The 24684-nt window shown below is 34.1% G+C and overlaps 1 protein-coding gene across 2 annotated transcripts in view; it reads left to right on the forward strand.

The window, feature by feature from the left end:
- Jwa (PRA1 family protein Jwa) overlaps nucleotides 1-24684 on the forward strand; it is a 123668-nt gene that overhangs the window by 74473 nt on the left and 24511 nt on the right. The window contains exon 5 of one of the 2 annotated variants that reach the window (XR_016550265.1): nucleotides 2699-2913. The exons of the other annotated variant lie outside the window; for it this stretch is intronic. The gene's annotated coding sequence lies outside the window, so the exon portion shown is untranslated. The remainder of the gene's footprint in view (nucleotides 1-2698; nucleotides 2914-24684) is intronic. 2 annotated transcript variants of the gene reach the window in all.

Consider the following 24684-nt stretch of genomic DNA (forward strand, 5'->3'; position numbering starts at 1 on the left):
AGGTGGCACACCATTTGGCAACTCCTATAGGTAGAGATGACCTTGCTATTGCTTCTGCCTGGTATCTCCACCTCTGGGCCTGGCTTCCACTGAAGAGACCTCAATAAAGGTCAAAACTAATCTGGGTACCCTTCCCTTGATGCATAACATTATACATATCTGCAAGGAGATGTGTTTTGCATTATGGGAGATACTGAGATAGGAGTGATGTAAGCTTGCTCCACCTTTGCAACGAGTTGCCCGGTGTTGTACTACCTTACCCCAGTCCTGCAGATACTTTCAGGTGCAAACTTTGTTTGCTCACACTTGGATAAAGGATTAAACTAAATTTATTATAACATCCTATGTTTATTATTTAGCAGAATCTTGCTGTTTAGTGTTCTTTGTCTAAGTAACCAATTATGTTCATATGGTACTTCTCTGAGCCTCCGTAGCTCAGTCTATATAGACACAGCCCTTTGGTCAGAAAGACCTCAGTTTGATTCATCAGCAACATGAGGAACCTTTATCTGGTCTCTTTTGATGAAAGGTGAGTTAGTTTGTCTCATATGTTGCTGATGGGAGATTTTTTTCACCTGAAAACTTGTTTTCATCCCCCAGAACAGGCAAACACGAATCTACAGTTATTGGACACACACTGGGTGGCATAGGACTAACCACCTTATCCTCAAGTTACGGTTGCAAAGTCCATGAATAGTTATTAGGTCATGGGCACTTAAGTGCCTGTTAGGACCACTGATTGATGGATGGATGGTACTTCTCTAGTTCTTTCATATTCAACTTCCTTTCATTTTATACTTTATATGCTGATAAATTCTATGTCCAATTTGAATTTTTCATATATTGAGTTTGTTCCAATAGCTAACTTTGCAGTGTTTGCTCTGGTTCCTTGACTAAAACATAGGAGCCCTGTTTAACCAGGCCATGCTCCAGGTGCAATGACATTTCTTCACATTATACCATTGTCTTTAATCCAGTAGTCCCAAATTTCATTACACAAACTTCTATAAAATGAGTACATAATACAGTTGTGTTGCTGGTATTTTTCCTACATAAAATGGCTGGAATTTAAAATAGTTTATATTAATTACTTGATGTTTTGTGAAATTCATGTGCTTCACACCATCAGGAGAAATAAGTGAATAAACTAAAAATATGAAATAAAAACCAGATTACAAACAGGTAACATTCACTTTGTGAAACATTTGAAAACAGGAATAATAATAATGGAAAGGGCACATGTGCCCTGAGGGTATTTGCTGATTCATGGATCTTCTACAACCTACTGGCAACTGCATGTGTATTGTGTTTAATGAGAGAAAACCAAACTTGATGTAAAAATTCTCCCTTATTTCTTGATTGTACTATTGAGGGTGTATTATTATTTGAGCTGACTCCTTGAAAGCACTTGAAGAATCTGTGATCTGTGGTGAACATTTCAGTTTTCTGCCATAATACTAGATGTTTAATTTCGGTTTTATGTACTGCCAGTCCTGATATGTATTTTCTTTCATTCTCCATGGCCTTGATGTGTTCAGACTTGTGTGTTGTCTCTCCCTGCCTGTCTAATGTAGCATATCACTTCTAAGCATCCTCAGCTTCAGTAAAACTTGACATCCTTGTTGCTCAAGACATCACTTCTTTCCAGACCTATAACCTCCCTAAATATTCTTAAGATTCTGTTCAGAAGAGACCAAATTGGTTGAGTTAGGGAACCCTCCCCCTTTCTCTCTCTCTCTCTCTAACACACACATTATCCCACTGTCTCATAGATGAACAGTTTCCACATTGTGTGTTTCTTTTTGGGATATTTCCATGGGCGCTTTGTAGAACTAGCATTCATTATGCCTCTCCCCATTTCTGCTAAAACTATAGCAATATGAACAACAGCTGTCCAACATCTTTTTACAGTGGAACTGCTTACAATCATTTTTATATAAGTATTGAAATTACTTATTGACTTTTCTTTTGCTTACTCAGTATTTTGGCTATTCAGAAAAAAGATTATCTGTTATGAATAATATTTGAACACTCAATCATATATGAAAAGTGTATTTTGAGTTCTGATGTTCTGTCATTTTATCATACTAGATTTTAAATTGATTAAAAATAATACCAAATTACTGCATAAAGTATCGTCTTATGATAAATGTTAATGTAATAATTAGTTTTCATATAGCACTACATACGTATTAAAGTATATATTTAAAAGCTTGTCATCTGATGATATCATGCTTCTTATATGAATCCCAGACCATGCATAGGAGATTTGAATCTATGGCCTGTTTATTGGAGAACAAAAGTACTAACTATTTGTCCAACCAGCTGGTCATTGTATGTGACATGAAATATGCTAGTCCTGATTTCAAGATTTGAAAATATGGTAACCTTATTAAAATCTGATTATTGTATTCTCATTAGTTAAGTACACTTACATTTAAATTAAGCCTCTCTAAAGCTAGCCAGTATTTGAGAGGTTAAAAACCAGTCAGACTTGATAATTGAAGTACATTGTTTAAAATCATTTTGCCCAGCTCTGCCAGGCTATTGACTAGATGAATAATTGACAAGTCAAATAATAGGCCAGTTACTTTAAATTGCAGATATGAATTTTGTATGCATATATACATATAAATGCATCAAAAGATAAAGATGTGGCTATTGTTTTGATTTTAATTCAGCATTTATTTCTAAATAGGTGTATCAGATGGAAGATATTACGATAATCTAACAGTTAACCTTTCTCTAAGAGAACAGTGCTATAACCTTCAATTTGATTGATTGATAGCTCTTTGAAGTGCAAATTCAATGCTTACATCTTGGAATCTATGCTAGTTGTGAAAGCACAAGATACACCATTTTTATATGATGTCAGTGCCGCAATTTAGATGCATTCAGTAATAAATAATATAAGTATGCCAAACTATTGTTCTCTTATTAAATTAACATAATGTGTTCATGAAATCTTTTTTGCAATTCTTAATATTAATAGATATTTCACATGTTGGAGATCTTTTAACTTGACAATCCAGAAGGATTACCTAAATACTAGTCCATATTTTATTTTCCTTGATGAATAACATTTAGGTAGACATAATGTACTAATATTATTATTGAAGAAATTAATGTAAAAAATATTATTTCAGCTTATTTTGTATACATTAAATTCGAAATTTTAATTTTGATTTCGGCAAATTAACCTGCAGAACTCTTTAGATTTTGGAATATCAGCTAGGTAGATCTATAAATGCAATAACTTAATGTGCTCAGAAGCTGTATATTGGTTCAGTGTGTTTAATGCCAGAAGTTGCAAAGCTAGAATATGCCATTGCTCACTACGAAAGATATCCTATGGATTGGATATTGCTATTGTCAGCGGTTATTTTCATTTGAAGTTCTAGCAATTCTTTTCTTTATGTATTATTTCTTCCCTTTCTTAATATAAAGTTTAAAATTTCAAATGAACTCAAAAGGCATTCAAAAAGCAAAAAAAAAAACATTAACTATTAACATGCATACTAGTATTATCTCAATATCAGATATTCAGTGCATAAGGTAATAAGAAAACAGGAGATTGAAATATATTGTTACATTGGAAAATGTTTGTCAAACCATAAAGTATAATTAGTAATACATCATTTTATTGGTTATTTTAAATATTTATGGTTTATATTAGAATTCCATGTGTAGGAAAGCAATCACTCAGTGTTCATGAAAAAAGTCATAGTATCTATTTAGTAATTGCTTAGTTTCTGTTCTAGCTCCAGAATAGCACATCAGGAATAAAAATAGTGTGCTGTTTTATATAATAAAGAGATAGTCAGGTGAATTTTGACAACATTACTGAAGTATCCAGCAGTAAATCTGCTTCCATCAAATACTAAGATAACTTTTAAGCTTAGGTGTTGACAGTTATTCATGACTTATTTTTTGACGGCATTAACAACGCCAAACAATTTTTATCAAAGAGATGTTTTATTAACTGCTTATATTTCTCTGAATTTCAAATCGGCATCATCATCATTACAGCACAACACACTTGTACACGTGACAGTGAGTGAGTGAAACAATACAACTGCAATGGACAAAAGATCTAAAGTCCTATTTTGGCACCCTCTAACGTTAAAAAAAAAACAAAAAAATAGCTATGCAGGAGTTTCTCTTATGATAACGGTCTCCCAAATTTTTGGCAAATTAATGCAACCATATTTGTTAAGGTTAGGAGAATTCTTCAAGGGGTTCATGTTCTTCCAGGCGGATGTTAGCTGATCTTCCTGTTTGCCCATAATAGGCCAAGTCACAGGGAACTTCATACACTCCTGGGTGTGCTAAAACGTGAACTTTATTCTTAGGCGAGCAGATCAGAGTTGCTAGTTTGATATGAGATTTGAAAGTGGTCCAAAGGCCATGTTTCACCAATACTTTGGCTATTTTTTCTGGTGTACCTCTGACATAAGGAATAGAAATGGTCATGTTATGTTCTTGTGTATTAGAGGAGAGGGCAGAGTAATGGATCTGTGTAGTATTTTATCTATTTTGTAGGGATTATAGCCATTGGCCAATTATTATTATTACATTTTATTATTACAAAAGCCGATAAAGGAAATGCAACAGTTATCATGAATTAAGAAGATTATAACAGAAAAATGCAAGATCTCCTATGTGACTGTTCGACGAATCAAATTATACATTGAGACCCCACTATGTCTCAAAGGAAAAAAAAAAGTCTGAAAATTACTGAAAAAAGTGATGTCATGGCCCAAAGAAATCATCAAGAAAATAAAACCAATTCATGGTAAACCACCTCGTATTTATGGATTACCAAAAATCCACAAAACTATTATCCCCTATGCCCATAGTCGATAGCATAGATAGTCCCACATATAAACTGGCCCAGCATTTAGCCAAGTCACTTGCCCCCCTTACTGGCAACTCCTCTATTTTTGTAAAAAATTCAGTCCATTTCAAAACACTATTTAAAAATCTTATCCTAAAATATTCAGACATAATGGTTTTGATGTCACCTCTTTATTTACAAATGTACCTTATAGACACTCTTAATTTAAGTCTAAATTTCCCCCTGATATTTTTGAATTATTTAAATTTACTATAAATGTAGGTTACTTGACATGGGGAGGAAAAATCTACAAACATATTAATGGTACTGCTATGGGTTCCCACCCCCATTAGCAAATTTTTACATGGAACACTTTGAAAACAAAGTACTTACCACAGCTACATACAAGCCACTAGTGTGGTTATGCTATGTAGATGATGTGTGTTTGCCATCTGGACCCTATGGACAAGACACTTTGGATGCGTTTGTCATCTACCTAAACAGCCAACACCCCAAAATCCACTTCACAGTAGAAAAAAAATCGAATAACTGTTTACCATTTCTTGACACATTAGTCACCCTTCTTTCAGATGGATCACTATCTTTTTCCATTTACAGAAAGCCTACACACACACACACACACACACACACAGGAAGATACCTACATAAACAATCACAACATCATCCAGTCCAACAGTATGGCATTTTAAAAACACTTATACACAGAGCCATTTGCTCTAACGATATAGCCCTGACCACAGAACTCAAATATCTATGCCATATGTTCTTGACCAACAGCTATAATTCCTGCAAAATAGATAAAATACTACATAGTCCCATTACCCTGCCCTCCCCTAATACACAAGAACACAACATGACCATTTCTATTCCCTATGTCAGAGGTACATCAGAAAAGATAGCCGAAGTATTGATGAAACATGCCTTCACACCACTTTCAAACCTCATGTCAAACTAGCAACTCTGATCTACTTGCCTAAGGATAAACTTCACCCTTTAGCACACCCAAGAGTGTATGAAGTTCCTTGTGACGTGGCCTGTTATGGGCAAACAGGAAGATCAGTTAACATCCGCCTGGAAGAACATGAAAAATACATTTGCTACTATTACTATGGGAAGTCAGGACTAGCAGACCACGCTTTGAACATTCCTTCACACGGGATTAGATGGAGGAAAACGAATGTACTATTTAGGGGTTGTTACAGATCGGAAAGATTTGTTAAGTCAGCAATGGCTTTGAAGAATTCTCCTAACCTTAACAAATACGTTTGCATTAATTTGCCAAAAATTTGGGAGACTGTTATCCTAAGAGAAATTCCCGCATAGCTGTTTTTTTTTTTTTTCCAGTTAGAGGGTGCCAAAAATAGGACTTTAGATCTTTTGTCCATTGCAATTGTATTGTTTCACTCACTCACTGTTGCGTGTACAAGTATGTTGTGCTCTGATGATGCTGATTTGAAATTCAGCAAAAAATATTTGCAGTTTATAAAACATCTCTTTGTTAAAATTGTTTGGTGTTAATACCATTAAAAAATAAGTCATAAATAAGATAACTTTTTTTGCAGCAGGAGCTAGTTTTATGTCAGCGATAACAGTGCAAGTCATGAGATAATACAGCTCAGATTGCCTCATAGATCATAGGTTGAAGAAGCTTATTATGGACAAATGCATGCAAGATGAAATTCTAGTGTTATTCATCATAAAATTGCTTCACACCTATGTAAACATTCAGCATACTCTTAAGATTCCTATTTAGCACAGTTGCTATACCAATGTTGTACTCATAGTGTTTTAACAATTCTTGTTTTTGATAGAACCTAAGCCCTTGCACAAAATTAAGATATAACTTAACTCATATTTTCTGAATATTTTCATCTTGCACCATCCACTTAATTGTTCTTTGTGGAATAAAAAAAGATTGCAGCAAAACGAATTAAAGATAATGGAGCAATGTAGAAATGGGATATTCTAGATATCTATAATTGTTAAAAATTTACTAAATTAAACAAACAGAAAATGTTCAGAAGGAATTCATTAATACTCTAAGTGCAGTGCATTTCTGGAAATCATAACCTTAATTTATTTGATACCTCATTAAATGTGGAGGGTAGAAGTAGATAATATTTGATCTGAAATACTTAATGAAAATTTTTCACTATTTATAAGAGCGCAATTCATAAATATAGCCAGAATAAGAGAGGAATTTCCCTACTTACCATTTCAAGAAAGTTTTTGATGAAAATTCTACCCACAAAAGATGCTAAATATTTATAGTATAGCTGTGTTGTTTTGCTGTAGCAATACCTGGGAACTGTGGTATATAGCATAAGATTATAGTGAATGCAATGGGAATAAAAGACTGATATCTCTCTCACTCAGAAAACAAAAGGAAATGCTGGAAAATCATAATTGACATGTAAGAAAGAACTAGAAGAATATAAAAATAAATCCAGAATTAATATTTAAATTTAAAACTTTTATAATACCTTAATGTCACTTACCTGAAATCATCATAGTGAACTAAATATGGGCAGTCTGTACCAATATTCTCTCTTAATTTTGGCCAGCCCATCTGCTCAAGTTTCCAATCTCAGACTCAATGTGTGTGGTAGCCTGTGCTCACAATAGCGGAAGTCACAAGTTACAGACCCTAAATTAATTCACTTAAATCTGTATAGCTACAAAAGTCCGTTACTATTTGCATGAGGTCAAATGAAAATGTACTATCTAGAAGCAGACACTCAAAAAAAAATGTCTGCAACTTGCTGACATCAACATCATTTCACCCACATGGTGTAGGCTAAAAGTAACTAATTAGTGTATTAAGTAAGAATGGGAAGAATAGAGTAATATTTGAGTGAAGATATTGGAGAAATTGCTAAATAGAATAAGTGACGTATGGTTTATCATGTAATTTGTTTTCATAATACATTCAAAATTTATTGACTGTAAATTAGAAATTCTGAAAGAAAAATATTGTCTACACTCCCTTTTTTGACCACTGTATGCATGTGCACAGTTAAGAGGTAACATTGATCCATACCATTAATACTTAAAACAACCTGAAGACTTCAGCAGTTAGTCAACATTATAACCTTCAATTACAAACAGGGAAGGAATGCAAGTGAACAACTAGCCTGCATTAGTTGCCTAAGGACAGGAATTGGTACAGCTGGTGCAAATGGTTAGCTTTCTAATTGGTGACAGAGATCTAGTGTCCATCATTATGTCTTTGTTCCACCTTTCTCTATTTGTAATTGCAGGTGACCCGTTATAAAGCTAACTGCAAGTCTTTTTTTAGGGAATTTAATTTAATGCTACATACAGACTTATATGTATTTAGTTCACTCTAAAGATTTCAGGTGTCCCTAATTTAAGCTCTTGAAATCTTCCAGAATTTAAACATGCATTCTGGATTTTTATTTTTATAATTTCATACTTCTGTAGTTCCTTTCCTTCTTATACATCTCCTACTGTTGTGCTTTCATTGTACATTGACAATATACGATGGGGTATGAAAAATTCTGATAAAGACCTGGAACAAAAATGATATTAAAGCAACTGATATAACAAGAAAGAACATACTAATAGCAGAGTTATGAAGATAACTTATGTTTTTATATCCTCATATGTTCTTCCTTGTGTAATAAATTTAGTTTAATCCTTTATCCAAGTGTGAGCAAACAAAGTTTGCGCCTGAAAGTGTCTTCAGGACTGGGGTAAGGTAATACAACACTGGGAAACTCATTGCAAAGGTGGAGCAAGCTTACATCTCTCCTATCTCAGCATCTTCCATAATGCAAAACACATCTCCTTGTGGATATGTATAATGTTATGCATTAATGGAAGGGCCACCCCAGACTAGTTTCGACCTTTATTGAGGTCTCCTCAGTCGGAGCCAGGCCCAAATGGAGATACCAGGCAGGAGCATTAGCAAGGTCATCTCTACCTATAGGAGTTGCCAAATAGTGTGCCACCTTTTTATTAAATTACTCTGGATTTAGAGAAAGATGTTGAAGGTTTATTTTTCACTTGGTTAGACTATAATAAATTTAGTTTAATCCTTTATCCAAGTGTGAGCAAACAAAGTTTGTGCCTGAAAGTATCTTCAGGACTGGGGTAAGGTAGTACAACACCGGGCAACTCGTTGCAAATAGGAGTGATGTTAGCTTGCTCCACCTTTGCAACGGGTTGCCCGGTGTTGTACTACCTTACCCCAGTCCTGAAGATACTTTCAGGCACAAACTTTGTTTGCTCACACTTGGATAAAGGATTAAACTAAATTTATTATAGTCTAACCGAGTGAAAAATAAACGTTCTTCCTTGTGGTTATATCAGTTGCTTTAATATCATTTTTGTTCTAGGTGTTTATAAGAACTTTCCAGATCCAACCCCCCCCCCCTCCTTATGATTTCAACTAATTTCATTTGTTCTATTTCTTGCCAGTTTCATTGTGTTCTGATTTCCTCTGTTTTCTTTGTTAGCTGATCTCAGCTACAGTTTTCTCCTTCCTTTTATTATTTAATTTTAATATGAAATGCAAATAAATTTTATGCAGTACTTCCTATTACTCCCAACAGCAGTAATTTACGAGGAAATTCATTTTGCTAGTTTTGTGCTTTTATTTTTGCAACAGTGAATGTAAAATAGTATTGGTTCTAGGGTACTTAGCTTGGTCTCTTCTGTATTTCATTCTAGTGAAGTTTGCTATGGTGCATGTCTGCTGTAGTACATTGGCATTATGTTGGGCTTAGTATTACTACTCCAGAAACCCTGTTCTGGAGAACAAATATGGTAATTTCAAGCTACTTTAGGCTCCAGTAAGATGGCAGTCATGTTCTTTATCAGCCATTTTCCATTCACAGCTAGGTGAAGGCCTCTCTCAGAGTCCTTCATTCAGTCCTATCTTGAGATTTTCTATACCGGTGAGTTCCACTCATCTCTTTAATCAACCTCATATTCTCCACCATCTCTTTGGTCTTCCTTTCCATCTCTGGGATACCATTCTGATATCAATTTTGTCCATTTTTAAGTGTTACTTCTTGCAATATGACCTACCCATTGCCATTTGAATCTTTTATTGGCTGTTATAATGTCTCTCATCTAGTTTGAGCTCTGATTCAAGTAGTGTGCTTTCTGTGTAGTATATAACCAAGTAATGATCTTTCCTGAGTAATCCTCAACTTGTTGATCAATTTTTTCATCAAAGTCCATGTTTCACTTCCATATATCATGACTGGAAGTATACAACAGTCGAATATTTTTCTGATTTGGAGTGTTTGCTTTGAGTGATTCATGGTGTTTTCACCATATGGTAGTCATAGTCACCACATGATGAAAACTTAGTTTAAATGAATCTCACTCACAGAAGGTTGTACTCCATATATCAATACTGTGAGTAGACTAAGGGTTAGATAATCCAGAAACCTTGCTCTAGAGATTAAATGAATTTTTTTTAAGATGCTTCAGATCTTTAGTAAGCAAACTTGTGATCTCACACCAGGTGATGAAATTTATCTCCCCCTTAGACATTCCAAAATATTGATGCTCACAGTGCTATTACAAACCCACAAACCTATTTCTTGGAGAATAGAGAGCATGCACTCTACCAACTAGTCCAACAAAATTTGTGGCAAAATTTATACTCCCTAATTTACATAAATTTTACATAAAGTGAAGAACATCCAGATTGAAAGTCAAATAGGGTTATAAGGAAAAGATTGTTAATTAAAACAGGGGTGCAACTTAGATGCTGCCGCAGGCCAAATCAAGTAATTATTACACTTATGCAGACTGCATATTTTACAACATGAATTTTTAGGGAAAAATAAAATGTAATTGATATTTTTATTGAAAATAGCATTTTAATGTGATATGTTACATTTTTTGAGTCAATTTTTTGGATATGCACTGATAAATCGGAAATTGCTGTTATATCTCTCTCAAATTTGCATCTGTAAGATTTGTACATAATGGACTTGTTTCATTTCATGTGAGAGAGAGAGAGAGAGAATGTTTGTTCCAGTACTTTTTGCTCCCAAATAACGATGCAATTTTTATCCCTTCTCCTCTTAAACATTTGTATTTGTTGAGATCGACTTATAAAAAGCGAGATAAGACTCTTTATGTTATGTTTACTTTTCAGTAGTGCTGAATTCTGTGGTTCTGTTATTTTCAAGTTGGAAGTTCAGTTCATAATTTTCCACGTCCACGGAAAAAAGGATCCATAAAGAGATTTAATTTGTCCTTTTCCATTTCTAAATCAAAAAATTGAACTTGAAATTCTATGTACAATTTTTCTAAACAAGGCAAAAATTTCATAATCTTAGTTTTCTTTTCTAATTCATTATTTGGAAACAACACACATGTTGGAAAATGTGCTAATTCACTTATGAACTTCAAATGCAATTTTCATTTGAAGTTCATAATTGCTGAAAATGTTTCAGTAACCAACTGATGTTTTTCTTTGCAGTTTGTTGAGGTTGTTAAGATGAAATGTGTCAGTCATGAATCCTAAGTGACACAACTGTTTGTCATTCCCCAATTCAGTTACAATTTTTCCATGTTCTTTTAGAAATTCTATTATTTCAGATCTAAGTGAAATAAAGTGTTGCAAAACATTTCTACGACTCAGCCATTGTATTTCCACATTCATTCTTTTTTAAACTATGATTGGCATAATTTTTTTTCCAGTTTCGGATAGTGGTCAAGATTTTGTTTTTTTGAGAACCTGTATAATCCAGAACTAATCCCATCTTTTGTTACCTTTTTTTTTTCATACACTTCTTTTTTACTGGCATCTCTCCTCATGTCTTGCAAGTTAGCTTATATCCAACCTTTGATTTAAAAATAAATAAATAATAATAACAACAAAAACTTTGCATCAAATTGCCATCTAGAAGCTACCGTTCAATCAGTGATAGCTAAATTTAATTTGTCATAGTAATAGTTCATATATCAATAATGTAACAGGAATACTTTTTTATGACTACTTTATTTTAAGCAAGTCAGCATGTTTCACTGTCATCTGAAAGCATAATGAAAGTGATTATGTTCAATAACTAGAAAACAAAAAAGAAAAACTATAACAAAAAACATATTGCTCGTAGGTAGTTTGTGGCGTACTACTATATACAGTATTTCTAATGGTTGATTTCGACCACACACTCTAGTCTAAGACTCAGTGAAAAGTAGTTTTTTAAGACACTGCAGTTCAGAGCTGAGAGCAACTTATATGCAGGACTCATCTCATGCATACAGCATGCATTTCATCATTTTGTATACCTTATAAGTGATGGCTGGTATACTAAAGGTCTAATGTATTGCAAGACCAGATAAATAACCTCCTGATGCCATGTAAACTAAAGCTTGGATTATTGTTCAGACTTCAATATGACCAATGCCTAACCTCAACAAAATTTCAGCATTATTACCCCTAAAAAATTAGACTGTCTGTATTTTAGAAGGAGATAAAGAAGGGGAGAGGAGCATTTTACCTTCTCTGAAGTTAATTCCAGAGAAAGTCAATAATGCTGAAATTTTGTTGAGGTTAGGGGGAAATGCTGGCATGAAGATATCAGCCTGTGTGAGTGGGCTTTCTATAAATCTATAAACACTTTATCCATTTTTTATGGATTAAAACAAATGTCTGAAGGAAATTTGTTGCCAAATAATTTGTTTATCTGTGTTTTCTGATAGTGGATTGTAATGTATGTTAGCGACCATTAAAGAAATTGTTCAGATCAATCAGGCTGTGTTGCCAAACAATAAAAATATTGTTCATGTAATACCACCATGTCAGTGGGTTTGGAACAGTAATAAGGCTACTTCAGATTCCTCCATATAAAAGTTTGAACTAAGTTAGTGACAATATCAATCTTGCCTTATCGTTTGAAGGAGTAAAGGCATGTGGAAACATATACAAAGCTTTTATATAAGAAATAGTTTCTACCACATTTATAAATATAGTATTGTACATCCAAACTGACTTGAATCCAGTTGCTTTACTTGAATTTCTAAGTTTTCTTTGATCAAATGAGAAGAATTTTTAAAGGGTCACTATGACTAATATAAATATTATCATAACACCTCCTAGGACTCATTGCAGGAAGACACTACACATGATCCACCATCTATACCCCATTGTCCATCTTCTGACATAATGCCATCTGCTGCCACTAAATTGCTTGTGTATTCCTGACCAGTTTTACCTAAATACTTTGAAAGAAAATAAGGAGGAGAAATTATGCTATCCATTGCTAGAAGAAAGAGGCATGCTAGCATTGAATTTTTAATAAACCATACAACCAAAGAGCAACAGGATACCAAGATTTTAGTTATTCTTTAACTGACCAGCTGAGCACATTGCTGATAAATTTGTTTATTTTCCTAAATAAATTAATGGACCGGTAGGACACACTTTTCTTATAAAGCATTTATTTAAAATAATTGCTTAAAAAAATGCTTTTAGTAAGTCTTAGTAGATTTTTACATCCATGTTTCCTAGTTATTTTATTCATTTTGTTGATAGGGCCAAACGTGTTGGTATTTTTGTTTATAAAAAATAATTGTAACAAAGTCTCCCAGTACATTATTGTTGTTTTATAATAACTAACATGTTTTGAATTGACTATACAGGTAAATTACATGAGGAAAAAAATAGTGATATTTAATACAAAAAGACATTTCATAATATATTTCGTCATCGGATCATAAATTTCCTGATGTGTACCTTAAATATTCATAATTATTAATCTCCTGTCCATAATTTTTCTCCAGATAGTCTATTACTTGTCAGCACTCCAGTATTGTCATATCTAACATTTCATGCTCCTAAGGCACTTCTGATTGAATAAATCCATCTAGAACTTGGTCTTCCTCTGGGTCTCTTTCCTGCCATCTTGGCATCAAACAACTGCTTTGCTAACCTTTTCTCACCCATTTTATTTAAATGGCCATATGCTACTGTAGGTTAGCTCTGGTTACACATTCATGAATGTTAATGTCATGATTCTTTCTAATGCCTTCATTTTTAATAGAATTCCAGAATTCTAATTTTTCTGAGAACCCTCATACCTATGGTCAAGTACTTTATTTCTAACCCAACTCTCAGATCCATAACTTAAAACTGGTCTAAGTATTGTTTTGTATACTGCTAGTTTGGTGTTTTGACTAATTTCTCTCTTATTCCATATAAATATATTCAGCTGGCTACACACATACCAGCTTTGCTTATACTGTTGTCTATTTCCATTTTAACTTGCCATCTTCACTAAAACCTGTGCCTAAATAGCTGAAATATTTTACTTGTTCTATAGACTCTCCATTCAAAATGCAGTTGATATGTTCAATGTTTCTGCCTATTTTCATAGTTTTGGTCTTTTTCTTGCTAATTTTCAAGCCAAATTTGTTACAGTTGTTATTCAATTTAATTAGAGAATCCTGGAGACTTGGGGTTAGATGTATTTAGGAATACAACATCATCTGCATAAAGCAAAGAACTAAGTTTCACATCTCCAATTCTAATATCAGGCTTAATGTCACTTTCTTTCATAATGTGATCTATATAGATGATAAATAAGAGTGGAGATAATGTTCATCCTCGTCTTACCCCTGATTTTACGTCAAACCATTTTCCTGCATTTTCTTCAATTCTAACTGCTGACTGACAACTTAAATATAGACTATGTATAATGTTCCATTCACCCCATGTAATGTAGTGTTTTGAAAAGCTTTTTTTCTGGGCACCTTGTCATATGCCTTTTCCAGATCTACAAAACATAAGTACAGATCCTTGTTGTATTTCCACGATTTCTCAACTATTTGTCTTAAAGTGAAAATCTGATCTTGACAACCTCTATTTGGTCTGAACCCAGCTTTTTTTCTGCAAGTTTCTCTTCCAGTATCTTTCTCAGCCGCTTTTTCGATTATGCTAGCATAAATCTCACTGAGAGAAATTCCTCTGTAATTTTCACATTCAGCTTTATTACCTTTTTTTATGAAATGGGAACTATTATGGGAACTCTACTTCAATCATATGTTAATCGATTTTCTGATCGGGCCCTCTGAATTATGCAATATAGCCATTGCAAAACTTTTATATATCCATACTGAAGCATTTCTCATCTAATGTCATATACTTTGCATTCCTGTTGAAAATGTTCTAGTATGATTCTGCCACTTTTGCAATGATCATACAAAGATTCAATGTCATTAACCAGTGCCTTGATTGTTGATGGCCATGTCATGCTATTTGGCAGTGGATGAAATAGCACTGGCCAACTTTTTTTTTTTTCAAACACTGCTACCCTGACTTGTTGGGGATATAAAAAAAAAAAAATCTCTCATCGTCTGTGATAATACTAATATTTGATTCTTGGATCTTGATGTAACATTTACCTTTAGCCTTTTCAGCATACACAGACATCACATCTGTAGTTCCTCTTTCTATAGAAAGCTTTTTTCTTTTATTATAGCAATAATCGGTTAAACAAATCTTGCTTCAGCACTAAAAGTAATGCACTAAAAATTTTTAAAATGTTTCTGTCTAGAAGAGGATAGGTTTTATGAATAATTTGATGGGTACTGTTTGCCTGAACTATTATCTATTCTCTCAGTTTCTTCAGAATATAAATATACAAGTGTCAATTGATTATATTATTCAGGGTCAATTGCAGGGCCATACTTACATTTTTCCCAATGCGCTGGGTTTCGGGCCTTGAACTTGGCCCTAATTTTTCATTTTATTTGATTATATTGTTTAATATCCTAGATTATTAAACTAGTATTCTTCGTTCAGTCCCTCCACTGGTGGTGTTATTAAGAAACTTCTTTTGCATGAAAGAACTTAATAAATTTGTTTAGGATCTCCTAATATTAAAATATATCCAATAATTTAAATTCCTGTTTTCAGTAGGACTTTTAATGACAAAATTATGTCTTCAGTATAATTGCTATAATAATAAATGGTGTCACTATACAAGAATGTAGTTACAGAATGCCAGTTTTTGGTTTTCTATGATGAGTTCCTTGCTTGTTACTTTTATATTGCTATTTTGTCTTTTAACAGTTCACTAAGGTGAAAAATGTAATATAAACAGACTATTCTAATAGCCCTATTTAATATATTGAGTTTTTGATTTTACTTGGATTTCCACAATTTTGTGCTTTTATTTGAATGACATTTATTCATTTCTATGACATATGAATATGAGAGATTAGATTATGACTTTCTGAGAAACATTGCTGCAGTGTGACAAATAAGTTTTCAAGTCAAATTTTATTAATATTATATGGTTTTATCTACAAATGTTTAGTTAATGTTAACAGCTTCTTTATGCAGAATTATAAATGTATAATTATCCTTGTAGATTTATTTGGTATAGAAGTTTCTCTCTCAGAATCATATTGTATTGGTAAAAATTTTTCACAAACTGTTTTGCATTTTGCAATTTTATATTCAGTTGACATTTTACATATTTTAATTTCTTTTCTAGTCAATTTTTGTTTTATCAGTTTGTTATTATATATGTTTTAATTTTGGCCATTTTCACTCAATGCTGTAATTTATTTTTTTTTTTGTGATTTTGAGGATAGTGGATCTCCACTACACACACACACACACACACACACACACACATACACAATCAAAGAGATGTTCAGAGCCCTGTAGAAAAAAATGTATTGGATGAAATTCAACCAAACTTAAGTACACTCTGGAGGTTTTTATGTACAGAAGGTAAAAAAAAATAGTACAAAATTCTGCCACCAGGAGACACTTTGTGCTCTAAGTGGCTCAGTATGTCCTCTCTTCAGATGTTCTGAGAACTGCATTCTGTGAATGACGTTTTCTACAGCAGAATGTAATCTACTTTGATTTGCTTCACATGCTGCATTATTCTGTCTTTCAAGGTTGCTAAATCAAAATGAGGAACATGTCCTTCATACACCATGCATTTCAGATGACCCCACAACCAAAAGTCACAGGGGTTGAGATCAGGCAAACATAGTGACAATGCTCTGGGAAATGTACAACTAATCACTGTGTTCTGTTCAGTGTTTTTGTAACATTTGCTGTACCAGCAATCTGATGTGAGGTGGTGCTTTATCCTGCATGAATATAGTAGCCTTGAGGCATCTTTGCCTCTGCAGTTGTAGAACAACAAAGTTGCCCAGCATCTCTCGATAATACCTAATAGCAGGGACAGTACAAGTCACTGGTCCTGTCGGACGAAGTTCTTCGAAAAATTATGGACCAGTAATAAGTGATGTAGTGAAACCACACTACACTGTGACTTTCAGAGTGTAAAGGAATCTGATGGAACACATGAGGGCATTTATCCCAAATGCAGCAGTTGTGTGAGTTAACACTAATGTTCAGATAAAAATGTGCCTTGTCACTCTATAAGATCTTCCACGACCATGCATCACCCACCTCCATTCAAGCTAAGAATGTCAGGGCAAACTGTAGTCGAGTTTTCCCCTTACAAGATCTCCCATACTCAACGGGAGATCTTGTAGGGGAAAAACCTCAGCATTCGATGCAGGATTTTCCACACAGTTGAGTATGGCATGTCCAGTTGCTTTGATATTACCTGAACACTGCTGGACCTTGGTGCGTTATTCATTGTGTTCCACAACGGCAGTTGCAACTTCGTCAACTGGTTGAGGAATAATCCATTTGCACCCTTGTCCTGACCTCATTGCTAAAGATCCACTGTTTTCAATTCATAAAATCATTTTTCTAAGATTTGTTATTGCTATTGGACCTTTTCTTTTGTCCTTCAAACTCCGGAATTCTCGAAGCACGTCATTAGTATTACTTCAATGTTGATAGTAAAGCTTCACAAGCAACGCACATTCCAGTAATGCGAGATCCATAGCACCTTAGTCTTATCATTCTGATAAGACTGAAGTGCTATAGATCAGTAACAGTGAAACAGTGAGATTATGCAAATATCACGTGTTCATAATGCCAAATGTCCCCTGATGGCAAAATTTTGTATTATTTTTTATCTTCTGTAAATAAAAACTCCATGTTCCAGAGTGTATTTACACCAAGTTTGGTTGGATTTCGTCCAATACATTTTTCACTACAGGGCTCTGAACACCTCCTCTTTAATTATGGCCTCCTTATGGGTGTATATATATGTATATATTAGGAAGTCAGTTAGCTTCTATATGTGCATGTTTGTATACATACAGAAATGAATTAATCAGTCACTTAAATAAAAATTGAATTTTATGAAACCTTGCATACCATTCAGAATCTACAGAAGCTTTTGGTTATATAAAATATTTAATAATAAAAATAAAAAAAATTATGCACCGGCAATTAAAATACAATTATCTAACAAAAATTCTTGAAGCACAGTATATTAAATTAATCAAAATAAGAACACTCAGATTAGATAATTTGATGAAGGTTTGCTTAATGTCATACTTGTTCAGAAATTAAATTTATTTTTATATTGTCAGCAAAAATAATAAATTTTTATCGATGAAATAAGAATGTCGTGATTATTTTTATTTATCTGTTTTGTTCATAGTTGTAGAGGATTGTTTACAATAATGCAGTCTGCTCTCACTATAACAAACTTGAAGGGTCTACAGAAATAGTTTGTTATAATGAATTTTCTTTTAAAATAGCATTGTGCCTATGAGGATACTTTTAAGTTAGGTAATTTGGCATAATGGTGTTTGTTATGTTGAAAGTATATTGTATAATCATTAAACGAGGAAATAAGTAACATCTTTATTTGAATAAAAATGCTGTTTAGATTTCTCATTTAAAGTGATGAGCAGAATTTATAAAATAGAATCTTTCTATTTCTGAATGATGAAATTAAAAGTTGATAAAAAAAAAAAAAAAAGTGGTTAAAAGAAAAGTGATATATTTTTACATTTAACTAATGAAACAAAATAGTAGAATTAATTTCCAGATACATATATATCGATGTTATAGTCTTTATTATATCAAAATTGGAATAATAATTTAATTAATATAAAATGAATGAGACACTAGATGTCAGCCTTGGTGGCCAAGTACATCTCTGCCAACAAACTGTAGGTTCCCATCCTACTGCATGTGGATGTTTCTGAAAGTTTTTAGGTGGTAGATGATATTCATTGATAGGTACAATAATACTACTTCTCCTACCGTAAATCTGAAGTGGCATGTAAAAGACTATTTGGTAACTGGAAACATTGGTAAATGGAAACATGCTCTCAGTTGTTTAATCTAGTTCACTGGCTGGAAAGCTACACCCCAACAGATGCTGTAGTTTTACACCTATTGTGGATGGGATTGATATGAAAAAGAAAAACCTAGCAAATTGATGTATTCTACATGAAACTAAATAGTTGTCAGGAAAAAGTATCTTTATTCTGCATATTCCAGCTAACTTAGTAGTTATTCCTCACAGACAGCAGGTCAATGAAGAATGAAATCTTAGAGAATAATATCCTTAATTGAGGTAGAAGAATCAGATCTCACTTCAATCTGTTTGCATAACACAAGTATTAATAAAAAAAAAAAAAAAATGTGGTAAATATGAGGGGGGGGGGAATTGTACGATGTGTGTCTGCCTTGCATCTTTATTTCTTGCAGTCATGGCAAATTTAAAAAGCATTCTCTATTATGATTACCTTAGGATAGGTGTGAATTTTAAAATTTTAAAAATAACTGGTAATTAGCTTAAGGAATTAACAACGCATATAAAGGATATTAATTAAAGGCAACTTTACAAAAATAGGTACATGAATGTGCAAAATGTGAATAAAATATGCTTCTTGATTTGGTATTTGTGCATTTAAAAAAAATAGATCATTAATGAAATAATTTTATAATAGATTTTTTGTTTTTTAAAAAGTGCTTTTCACATGATCTAACAGATATTCAAACACAAACTTACTTGTTTTCCCTTGAAATGTATTTATACTATAGAAAAAAAACTTTACATATTAAAAGACATAATTTAACATAAACTTAACAATATCCGAAATTTATATTTTACTGCCAATTAGATCCCCTTTTATTTATTTATTTTTAGTTGATAAAACACCATGTACATTCTGAGAAATTCTTCTTTTTCTAAATGCATCATAGTACATTCCTTGCCTCCAGCAGTTCTAATGCTAGTATTTTGGAATATTCTTGAATAGCATTTCTCTTTGGTGCATTTTATGCTTTTTTTAATGCAGATATCTTTTTGGGATTAAAGTCCATCACACAAGTCATCTTCATCATTAGTAGCAGTTAGAGTAAAAATCTCCACCTTGTTGTATCTTGTAAAGGACATAGCCACACATTAGGTGTATCCAAAAAAATTCTGTTTATGTTGTAGAACCTTTAGAAGTGCATTCACTAACTCATTGATGTGTGTGCATGCACTCCAAAAATGATATTTTCACATATAATTCTTGATCATCTTCCAAGGCCACAAAAGAATAAAGGCATTATTAAAAATGAAGCAGCTGTTGAATACCTTACTTAACACATCAGTAGTCAGTACATAAGATTTCTCTCTTTCTATTGGCTTCAAGAATTCCAAACACAGCCACACATCTTTATTTCATACAGTGATACTTAAAAACATTTTTTTTCTTCTCTCATCGGCCTATTGAAAGAAGCCTATTCAGACAATACTTTTTTTGTAATTGTTAATTTATCAAGTATAGATGTCTTAGTATATGTTCTAAGGAAATATCGTCATATCTCACTATTATAAGGACAAAAGAAATAGTTCTGTAAGTTTGCAGTGAATTTCCTTTACCATAGCATTGATTATGTATAGCACTGCTCGGGACTTCTCTTTGTCAGTTTGTTATGAGTGATACAGCAAAGAATATACATATGACAAATTCCTCTGTTCCTGACAGGAATAGAGAAGGAGGGATGTGATGTATTTCTTGAAAACAGACAGATAAGGTTAGAACAGTAGCAGAGGAGTCATGCCCATTCAAGGTAAGATGCAAAGGTCAAATAGTATCAATAGCTTTGAGAGAAATATGTGGAGGAGGACAAGAAGAAATATTTAGTTGAGTGTTGCTATAGACTTGCTAATGTAAAAAAAGGCAGTGAGAAAGAAATGTATGGGCAAATTAGCTTGTTAAGAAAAGAGTGAACATTATGACAAATTCTGGAGTTTTAGAGAGGAAACTGTCTTATATAGTATGTAACAGAGGATATATGAGCATCAAGGGTCTTGGATTTAATCATCTCATCAAGCAGCGTTATTATTAATGAGGTGCCAAATCTTCCTCCAGTTGGTGAAAGTGATCACTTGGGTAATGGCTGGCCATATGAGGACGACTTCACTGAGAAAGGGATATACATGGAACTATTAAGGCTGGTGATTATGGCAAACTCGGAAAACAGTTTGCAGCTATATCATGGAATTGGGAGGGGAGGAAAGCAGATCAGTGCTGCTGAGCCCTATTCAAGAACCGTCTGGTAGAATCAATGTCTGAATATATTCCAAAGTCAGGAGGTTAAATAAACTTGTTGATGACTAAAGAGGTGAGGCATGCAACCTGGAGGAAGGCTTTGTAAAGGTGGCATAAGATGTGGTCATAACCTGCACAAAAGCAGGCAACAAAAATGCAATATGAGAAGCAGTTAACTAATGAGCCCAAAAGAAATGGAGTTCTTTTGATATGTGACCAATAGAGAAAAGACAGAATGATTATGGAATGGTAAAAACAGTATAATCATAACCACTTCCATTTCATAAATATATGCAGTTTCAGTTCTAACCTTCATCATGTTCATTCCACCTTCAGTCTGCAAAATCTCACCTACTCTTCCTGACAGAAACTCAAATATCTCAACCTCCTCAAACACTCCCATCTCTGCTTTCCTAACTACATACTCTTTAACTCCTTTCACCTCAGAGATGGGATCTGTGCATATATTCACACTAATATACCATGCTAAAAAGCATTCAACCTGTAATCTCCCAATTTTGACTTCCTTTGGATAAAAATCACCCTGTCCCATTCTACCAAATTCATGTGTGGTCTGCCACTCTCCTAACGCCAACAACCAGCATGATCTTCAATCATCTTTCCTTAAATGTTGATTTTTCTCCAATCCACCTCTCTAGTTGAATTAGAGAAAAAATTGAAGTACCCGAGGAAGAGTAAAGTTATCTTCCTCAGGTACTTCAGTGTCCACAATACTAACTGCCTTCCTGCTTCCAACTGTACAAACCAATCAGTAGAGAGGTCGTGATTTTTACAATCACAAGTGATTTCACACAAATAGTTCTACATGCTCACCAGAATACCAGACAGTCCCAACCACCTTGGATCTCTTCTTCACCAGTGACCTGTCTAAGTATGCTGTCTACCCTGTAGGCAACTCAGACAACAGTGTAGTGCAGATCTCTTCCCCCATGGAGCAACATATACACAAACACTCACATTCACACATTGTATGGCACTACCAGAAAATTAAGCGGGATGATCTTTGCAACTTCTACTCCTAATTTCCTGTCAGATTACTGTTTCCAGTCACCTGAACCAAACCTATGTGCAGAAAGAATCACCAAAATAATACTCATCAGCATGGAAACATTTATTCCCCATTCTAAATTCTAATCCCTTATCTATCTAGATAGGGGAATCCATCTTCCTTATATAGCCTCCCAGAATAGCTGCAAGAAAATTATCACTACATTGATAACTGATTTTGAGAGAACTAAAAGCAGGAAACTTGCATCATTGCCCATAGAAAAAGCCAACTTCCTGACTTCCTACTTCTCCAATTCTTGCATAGCTAATCATGATAAGTGTCACCCAACACTCAATGCCGCATTTGATCTTTCTTCAGAAAGATCAGAAAAATTTTGCTAAAAATCTAAAAATCTTTACTAAAAATCTCCTGGTCATGATGGCATTCCTTCAATTGTTCTAATGGTCTGTGTCACAGAGCTGACTCCCCCCTTTATGCTGTGTGTTAACACTTTCTTATTCCACCTATTCCTGCAGTCTGGAATAGGTTGTATAACCCATATACAACCTATTCCTGAGAAGGCTGACAAATCCTTACCTTCAAACTGCCGTCCAATTTCTATCACCTTAATCACTTTCTAAAGTGATGGAAAGAACCATCAAAGGGCAACTCCCACACTACCTTGAAGACTCATCTAATAAATGGCAAACAGTATGGATTCACTGTTGATCAACAGGGGATCTACTAACCTACATCACCCATCTCTGCTCTGAAGTGGTTGCTCTTGATATCTCCATGGCTTTTGACTGAGTTTGGCACAAAAGCCTATTGGGAAAACTCCATCATTCAGTCTGCTCCCTGACTTCTGGGTCCCTGACTCCTGACTATTGGCTCTGCCAGCTTTCTGGTCGGATGCTTATTTCAAGTGATGGTGGATGGTTCCTTATCTTCTGTCTATACAACTAATGCTGGGATCCCACAAGGCTCTGTTCTCTCGCCCACTCTCTTCATTTCTATACATAAATGATCTACTTCAGCTGACTCCCAATCCAGTACACAGTTTTGTTGATGATAGCATGTTCCAATCCTCTTTTGACAAACCCTGCAAAGCACAATCATCACAACCTCCAGAAATCTAACCTCCACCACCTTAAATTCCCATCTTCAAAGTAATTATCAATGGGGTTTGGATAAAATTATCAACTTCAGTACCAGCAAAACACAGCTCTACATTATTTTCCACAAGCAAGAACCCTGTTCTTCCAATCTTACCCTTAGAGCAATTAAATTGATTGATTGACCTCTCTCTCTCTCTCACTAATACTCGACTCACTTTTGCACAGGCATTCGGTCTTTTCAGCCCGCACCTTCTATAAATACTTCTATGGCCACTATTCATCGGATTTGGTATCAATTATTCCCACACCCTCTTGCAAATTCATCCAAATGTGTGCAGCAACTAGCCAACACCCTCTCATGTTCAACTTCAAACCTACAGAACAAATTTCTCTTTATATATCCCTTCCATTGCTGCTCTCTGAAACAGTCTTCTGCCATATGTTTCCCAAGGAATGCAACCCACAGCTTTTCAAATAAAATGTCAATAAGTTCCTTATTACCCATCCATGCTACTAACGTACTATAGGTCACCCAACCTCTTGTGGATCGGCTCTCCATTAAAAAAAAACTTCAGAGGATATAGTTGAGATGCTAAATGAGCAATTCAAAAATTCATAAAGGTATTTCATCATAAATTTGACATTATGCATGACTTGAGGAAAGAGAAGGTACTGAATAAACAGGAGGTATATGAAGAATTCAGTAAACTTGATGAATAATGCTGGCTGTAGGACTGATATCACTGCATGTTATGAGGGAATGTTCTAAGGCATTACCAACAGCACTGATGTACCTTAACATGCAACTTAGATTGGGCCAAGTTCCAAGGGAGTGGAAAGAAGGCAAAATTGTTCCCCTTCATCTGTGTGTTTGGAGTTATGGTAAAAGTATTATAGAGATTAGGTAGGACTAAGATTCAGAATTCAGTTGATAATGACAGCATTCTCTTTGATAGACAGTATTGGTTTGCTAAAGCAAGATCATGTTTTAGCAATCTGCTTGCTTATAACAAAATAACAAATGGTGTGCTTAGATTTTGCAATGACCTTTGATAAATTTCTGCATGACAATTTGATAATTAGATAGTAGATCGGTTGTCTGATAGGGCATGTTGTGAATAGAGGAGCAATATATCGGGAAAGGAGAGTCACTAGTTGTGTGCTCCAAGAGTCTGTTTGGGAGCATTGCTGTTTAACTTTTATGTTAATGATAATTAAAGTTTGAATAGTAATATGCAGATGATGCAAAGTTGGGA

Source organism: Typopeltis vanoorti, chromosome 2 (assembly GCF_054136105.1).
Source record: "Typopeltis vanoorti isolate ZY-2024b chromosome 2, IOZ_Tvanoo_1.0, whole genome shotgun sequence".
Lineage (NCBI taxonomy): Eukaryota > Metazoa > Arthropoda > Arachnida > Uropygi > Thelyphonidae > Typopeltis > Typopeltis vanoorti.